At 52.0% G+C, this 7,361-nt stretch overlaps 1 protein-coding gene across 1 annotated transcript in view; it reads right to left on the minus strand.

Annotated features, from left to right (window-relative positions):
- The window catches only part of LOC147083896 (uncharacterized), a 135,111-nt gene extending 128,338 nt beyond the window's left edge, over positions 1-6,773 (minus strand). The window contains exon 1 of the mRNA XM_085980075.1: positions 6,653-6,773. The gene's annotated coding sequence lies outside the window, so the exon portion shown is untranslated. The remainder of the gene's footprint in view (positions 1-6,652) is intronic.
- Positions 6,774-7,361: the final 588 nt, after the last annotated feature.

Below are 7,361 nucleotides of genomic sequence, written 5' to 3' on the forward strand. Positions count from 1 at the left end.
GGAGACACTCAATGTTTTCAAGGGGAGACTGGATAGGCACTTGGGGGAAATAAACTTGCAGGGCTACGGGGATAGAGCGGGGAATGGGACTGACTGGATTGCTCTACAGAGAGCCGGCACGGACTCGATGGGCCGAATGGCCTCCTTCTGTGCCTCTATGACTCTATGTGGTTGCTGTGGATCACACTGGGGTCCACCAGCTCCCACATGCTACAGCTGCAACACATCACCTGCCCCGCCATCTCTATTGTATTTTATTTAACTAATTAGGTTTTCAAGTTTTGAAATACCCAATTGTCTATTAATAGTTTTTAATCTAGGTAATAACCTTGTTTAATTTATTACATTTAGTTATACGCTTTAGATCTTTACTGTAACTTAGCCCACAGTCCTAATTAAACCCTAGTTGTTTATATTTTTTCACGTATCAAGCAGCACCTCTTACCCCCATCTCATCGAATTCGCTCACTCACCCAATTCCCGAGTTAAGTACTCTGTAGAAGCCGTACTCCGTAGAACTGGACTCCGTGCTACTTACCTCCCAAACATTTCTCCTTCCACACTCAAAAGGCCGATGAATTTCAGGTCCTGATGAATGGAGTGACTCTCTGAGATCTCGATGTGAAGTTTGGTTTGAGTTTCCCCATCTGTCAATCCTGCCCTTCTCACAGCCGGTGAAAGGAGTTTACAAAAGCCATCACTGAGTGTCCAGGACAGAAATTGACAACATTCTCTCCTCCTGCTCCCTGGCCCAAGGGGGCCGCGCATGCGCCCCACTGCACACTCGGCCTCTCAAGATGGCGGCCATTGAGCCGGGCCTGTCACCGGGAGAAAGTCCCGCAGCCACCGCCCCGCTCGGGGCAAACGCAGGGCCCGTAAGTTCTTATTCGGGGGTTTGAGGCCTACACCGGGTGTTTATAAAGCCTCCCCGCCGGTTCCATTGCTCCCCTGCACCCCTCCGCCTCCCCGTTCCAGAATCTTCTCTCCGCCTTCCGCCGCCATCACCCGACTGGCGGCACTGACTGCGCACGCGCGGGACCCGCCCTGCCCCCACGCCGCGCCTGCACACAAGGCCCCTGCAGCATTGATAGGGCGTATTCTACCCCGCGGAGCATTCTGGGTAACAGCCATCGCCATTGTCTCAGCCGGCTGAGGAGCGCAGAGATATATTTAGAGCAAGCAATAGGAGGAGGATGAGAAAATCAATGAAAGTTGATTCCTGTGATTTCAGACACCGGATTGAGTCGCGCGGCGTCCATTGGAGCAATGCTCGGATACACTCAGCGCATGGGCAACTAGCACAATTTTAGAAGCATAGAAACATAGAAGATAGGAGCAGGAGTAGGCCATTCGGCCCCTCGAGCCTGCTCCACCATTCAATGAGATCATGGCTGATCATCCAAACTCTGTACCCTGTCCCTGCCTTCTCCCCATATTCCTTGATCCCGTTAGCCTTAAGAAATATATGTAACTCCTTCTTGATCCTTCTTCACGAGTTGGGTAGGATTGATTGGGGAATGTCACTCAAAGGGTTGACGGTGGATAGGCAATGGCAAACATTCAAAGATCGCATGGATGAACTACAGAATTTGTTCATCCCAGTTTGGCATAAAATTAAAACAAAAAAGGTGACTCAACCGTGGCTAACAAGGGAAATTAGAGATAGCATAAGATCCAAGGAGAGGACATATAAATTGGCCAGAAAATGCAGTAAACCTGAGGATTGGGAGCAGTTTAGGATTCAACAAAGGAGGACAAAGGGATTAATTAAGAGGGGGGAAAGAGAGAATGAGAGTAAGCTGGCAGGGAACATAAAAACTGACTGTAAAAGCTTTTATAGATATGTGAAGAGAAAAAGATTGGTGAAGTCAAGCGTAGGTCCCTTGCAGTCAGAATCAGGGGAATTTATAATGGGGAACAAAGAAATGGCTGACCAATTAAATACATACTTTGGTTCTGTCTTCACAAAGGAGGACACAAATAACCTCCCAGAGATGTTGGGAAACATAGTTCCTCCCTTTCATTAAACCCTGATAGAAATCAGTATTTCTAGGGAAATGGTGTTAGAGAAATTGATGGGATTGAAGGCCGATAAATCCCCAGGGCCTGATAATCTACATCCTAGGGTACTTAAGGAAGTGGCCCCAGAAATAATAGATGCATTGCTGGTCATCTTCCAAAATTCAGTAGACTCTGGAACAGTACCATGGATTGGAGGGTAGCTAATGTTACCCCACTGTTCAAAAAAGGTGGTAGAGAGAACACGGGGAATTACAGGCCGGTAAGCCTGACATCGGTAGTGGGGAAAATCTGAGGAAGGATGTTCTTGCCATGGAAAGAGTGCAGCGAAGATTCACCAGGCTGATACCTGAGATGGCAGAAATGACGTATGAGGAGAGATTGCGTCGATTGGACTTATATTCGCTGGAGTTCAGAAGAATGAGAGGGGATCTCATTGAAGCTTATAAAATTCTAACAGGACTAGACAGACTAGATGCAGGAAGGATGTTCCCGATGGTCGGGGAGTCCAGAACCAGGGGTCACAGTCTAAGGATAAGGGGTAAGCCATTTAGGACAGAGATGAGGAGGAATTTCCTCACCCAGAGAGTGGTGAACCTGTGGAATTCTCTACCACAGAAGGCAGTAGAGGCCAATTCATTAAATATATTCAAGAAGGAGTTAGATATATTTCTTAAGGCTAAAGGGATCAAGGGATATGGGGAGAAGGCAGGAACAGGGTACTGAATTTGGATGAACAGCCATGGTCTCATTGAATGGCGGAGCAGGCTCGAGGGGCCGAATGGCCTACTCCTGCTCCTATCTTCTGTGTTTCTATGACCCCCAGGACCAGGCCCCTATGGGGAATAGGTATGCAGATCTAGCCGCGAAACTAGCTGCGGAAGACATGCAACCAGAGGACGCGTTCAAAAACTAAATAAATATGGTCATGATAGTCAGTGGGGTACAGGAAGTGAATATAATGGAGCTACAAGAAAATACTAGTAAAGAGCAAAAGGAGAAATGGAGACAAGCTGGCGCGCAATTACAAGATGGAATTTGGAAATGGGGCCCACGTAACCAGGTGGTGGCACCGGAATGTTGTAGACAACAACTGATGGCGCTATACCATGGTGTAACACATACTGGCAGAAGTAACATGTTGCACCTACTGACACAGTACTGGTGGTGGCCAAAGATAGGTTGGGAAGTAGCGAAATATTGCCACCGCTGTATAATATGTGCAAGAATAATGTAGGACAGAGATGTAGAGTTAGAGTAGCAAACCAACCCAGGCCCCAAGGACCCTGTGAAAACTTACAAATTGACTTTACCGGCCCCTTAGCGCAGGACCGGGGGAAGAAATATTGCCTGGTAATAATTGACCAATTTACCAGGTGGGTGGAAGCCTTTGCCACCCGAGATTGCTCTGCAAAAACAGTTGCACTAATATTGGCTACCGAGGTTATACCCCGTTGGGGAGTGCCTCTGCAAATTGACTCAGACAACGGCACTCATTTCACCAGCAAAATAATGAAAGAAATCTGTAAGCTGCTACATGTGACACAAAAATATCACATACCATATCACCCCCAGAGCTCGGGGATGGTAGAAAGAATGAATAGGACACTGAAAAACGCGCTGACAAAAGCCATCCAAGAAACAGGGACGGGATGGTCGGAATTATTACCCAGCATACTAATGAGGCTGCGAGCCACCCCAGGACGAACGACTGGACTGACCCCCTATGAACTAATGACAGGACGAGCTATGAGACTGCCAGAGGATTTGGCTGGAGGGGTGGGAGAACTAGGACCAGTACAAGATAGATTAAGGAGATACTTAGTACAACTAAATCAGGAGGTACAAGCATTAAATAAAGAAGTAAGGAACCAACAACAGATTAAAGATCTAGAAAGGCAGAATGCTGGACTTAAACCAGACGAGTTGCCCAGAATAGGTCAACAAGTAATGACGCAAGTTATCGGAAGAAAGGGAATGGGGCCCGTTGGATGGGGCCATGTACTGTATTAATGACAAGTGATACGTGTGATTGTCTACAGGAACCGATGGGTATGCGATGGAAGCAATGGACCCAGGTGAAACCATTTAACACTGAAGACCCCCATTCTACCCTCTCCTCTAGGGGAAAGAGCTCAGAAGACGACCAGACCTCTGTTTAAATTACAGATAAACATGGATCCAGTCGACCCTTTATATCAGAGGGTCCGTCTCGGGGAGAAGAAGCTCTCCCGGTTTACCCTTACACCCGAGAACTCATTTTTAATGTGGAAGCAAGTCATCCTCGGTTCCGAGGGACTTCCTAAGAAGAAAGAAGAAGATATAATTGGAATAAGACTTCTTTACTCCTGTACTCAAATCCTCTTGTAATGAAGACCAGCATACCATTTGCCTTCTTAACTGCCTTTCACAACCACCGGACGTCCCAAAGCACTTTGCAGCCAATGAAGTACTTTTGAAGTGTATTCACTGTTATAATGTGGGAAACGCAGCAGTCAATTTGCACACAGCAAGCTCCCACAAACAGCAATGTGATAATGACCAGATAATGTTTTTTTGTCATGTTGATTGAGGGATAAATATTGGGCTCAAAACACCGGGGATAACTTCTTCGAAATAGCACCACGGGATCTTTTACATCCACCTGAGGGGCAGACGGGGGCCTCGGTTTAACGTCTCATCCGTTGGACGGCACCTCCGACACTGCAGCGCTCCTTCATTACTGCCCCTCCGACAATGCGGCTCTCCCGCAGCACTGCCCCTCCGACAGTGCAGCGCTCCCTGAGCACTGCCCCTCCGACAGTGCAGCACTCCCTCAGTACTGCCCCTCCGACAATGCGGCTCTCCCGCAGCACTGCCCCTCCGACAGTGCAGCAGTCCCTCAGTACTGTCCCGCCGATGAAGCAGCACTCCCTCAACACTGCCCGTCCGACAGTGCGGCACTCCTTCAGTACTGCCCCTCCGACAGTGCGGTGCTCCCTCAGTACTGCCCCTCCGACAGTGCGGCGCTCCCTCAGTACTGCCCCTCCGACAGTGCGGCGCTCCCTCAGTACTGCCCCTCCGACAGTGCGGCGCTCCCTCAGTACTGCCCCTCCGACAGTGCGGCGCTCCCTCAGTACTGCGCTCCCTCAGTACTGCCCCTCCGACAGTGCGGCGCTCCCTCAGTACTGCCCCTCCGACAGTGCAGCGCTCCCTCCGACAGTGCGGCGCTCCCTCAGCACTGCCCCCTCCGACAGTGCGGCGCTCCCTCAGCACTGCCTCCTCCGACAGTGCGGCTCTCCCTCAGTACTGCCCCTCCGACAGTGCGGCGTTCCCTCAGTACTGCCCCTCCGACAGTGCGGCGCTCCCTCAGTACTGCCCCCCCGACAGTGCGGCGCTCCCTCAGCACTGCCCCTCCGACAGTGCGGCGCTGCCTCAGTACTGCCCCTCCGACAGTGCGGCGCTCCCTCAGTACTGCCCCCTCTGACAGTGCGGAGCTCCCTCAGTACTGCCCTCTCCGACAGTGCGGCGCTCCCTCAGTACTGCCCCTCCGACAGTGCGGCGCTCCCTCAGCACTGCCCGTCCGACACTCCCTCAGCACTGCCCGTCCGACACTCCCTCAGCACTGCCCCCCCGACAGTGAGGCGCTCCCTCAGTACTGCCCCTCCGACAGTGCAGCGCTCCCTCAGCACTGCCCGTCCGACACTCCCTCAGCACTGCCCGTCCGACACTCCCTCAGCACTGCCCCCCCGACAGTGAGGCGCTCCCTCAGTACTGCCCCTCCGACAGTGCAGCGCTCCCTCAGCACCGCATTGGAGTGTCAGCCTCGCTTTATATGCTCAAGTTCCTGGAGCGGGATTTGAACCCACAACCTTCTGACTCTGCTATCCACTGAGCCACAGCTGACTCCAGTCTTTTACACAGTTTCATCATAACTTCCTTGCTTTTGCACTCTATGCCTCTCCTAAAGCAGGGGAGTTATGATGAATTGTTAAACAGTTATTTTTTGCAGAGTGACCAAGGCTGTCTGTAGGAAACAATTGTGCATTTGAAAGAAGCTTGTATTGTGAAACTTGTGCCCCTTTGCCAGGCCCGCTGCCTGCGGCCCCTCTCCCAGATTCCAGCCCCAGCTCTGTGCTGACTGAGCTGCTCTCACCTGGGGACAGCGCGTCACAATCGGCCCCAGCGCACCTGAGCTGGAGAGGAGGCCCCGCCCCCTTCCCGCGCCGCCATTGGTTGGAGGACCAGGCCGCCCAGTTCAGTCCTCCCAGCTCTGCACTCTTCCTATTGGTCAGAGCTCCCGTCAGTCACAGGCCCGGTGCCAGGCCTCCATCCACCTGATTGTGCCTCTTCCTCTGATGATGTCACAATCGGGCCCCAGCCTACCAGCCCCGGGGAGGGAAGGTCCCGCCCCATAGCCGCGCCGCCATTGGTTGGAGGACCAGGCCGCCCAATTCAGTCCTCCAAGCTCAGCCCTTTTCCTATTGGTCAGTGCTCCCGTCACTCAGAATCACATTGCTCCGGCTCACTCCGCCACCCCGCGCGGCCCAATCCGCTCCGTTCGGCGTCCGCGGAGGTCCCGCCCGCCCGACTCTCAGGTTTGGTTTTTCTCGTCTCTTACTTTATAATCTCGCTCTCCGCTCCCCCGCCTCACCTCGATTTAAATCGATTCCCCAACACCTGACTTTACCCCGGCCGCTGATTCCGCCTCTTCCCCGGGCCCGGCCTAACGTCTGCTCCCCGAAGGTCCCGCGCAGGCGCACTGGCAGCCTCGTTTTGTGGTGGGGCCGAATGAGCATGCGCGGCCCCGCCTCTCCACATTTAAAGGGACACCACCCCCTCTACATTTAAAGGGACACCCACCCCCTCCACATTTAAAGGGACACCCACCCCCCACATTTAAAGGGACTCCCACCCCCCCACATTTAAAGGGACACCCACCCCTCCACATTTAAAGGGACACCCACCCCTCCACATTTAAAAGGACACACACCCCCTCCACATTTAAAGGGACACCCACCTCCTCCACATTTAAAGGGACTCCCTCCCCCCCTCTCATGTCCTCTACTGTGGAGGAGGAATTCCTAGAGTGTTTACGGGATGGTTTCCTGGACCAATATGTCGAAGAACCAACCAGAGATCAGGCCATCTTAGACTGGGTATTATGTAACGAGAAAGGATTAATTAGCAATCTTGTTGTACGAGGCCCCTTGGGTCGGAGTGATCATAATATGATCGAATTCTTCATTAAGATGGAGAATGAAGTTGTTGACTCAGAGACTAGGGTCCTAAATTTAAATAAAGGAAACTACGATGGTCTGAGGCGCGAGTTGGGTAGGATTGATTCGGGAATGTCACTCGAA

Source organism: Somniosus microcephalus, unplaced genomic scaffold (assembly GCF_052327205.1).
Source record: "Somniosus microcephalus isolate GS21.2 unplaced genomic scaffold, FLI_Smic_1.0 scaffold26, whole genome shotgun sequence".
NCBI lineage: Eukaryota > Metazoa > Chordata > Chondrichthyes > Squaliformes > Somniosidae > Somniosus > Somniosus microcephalus.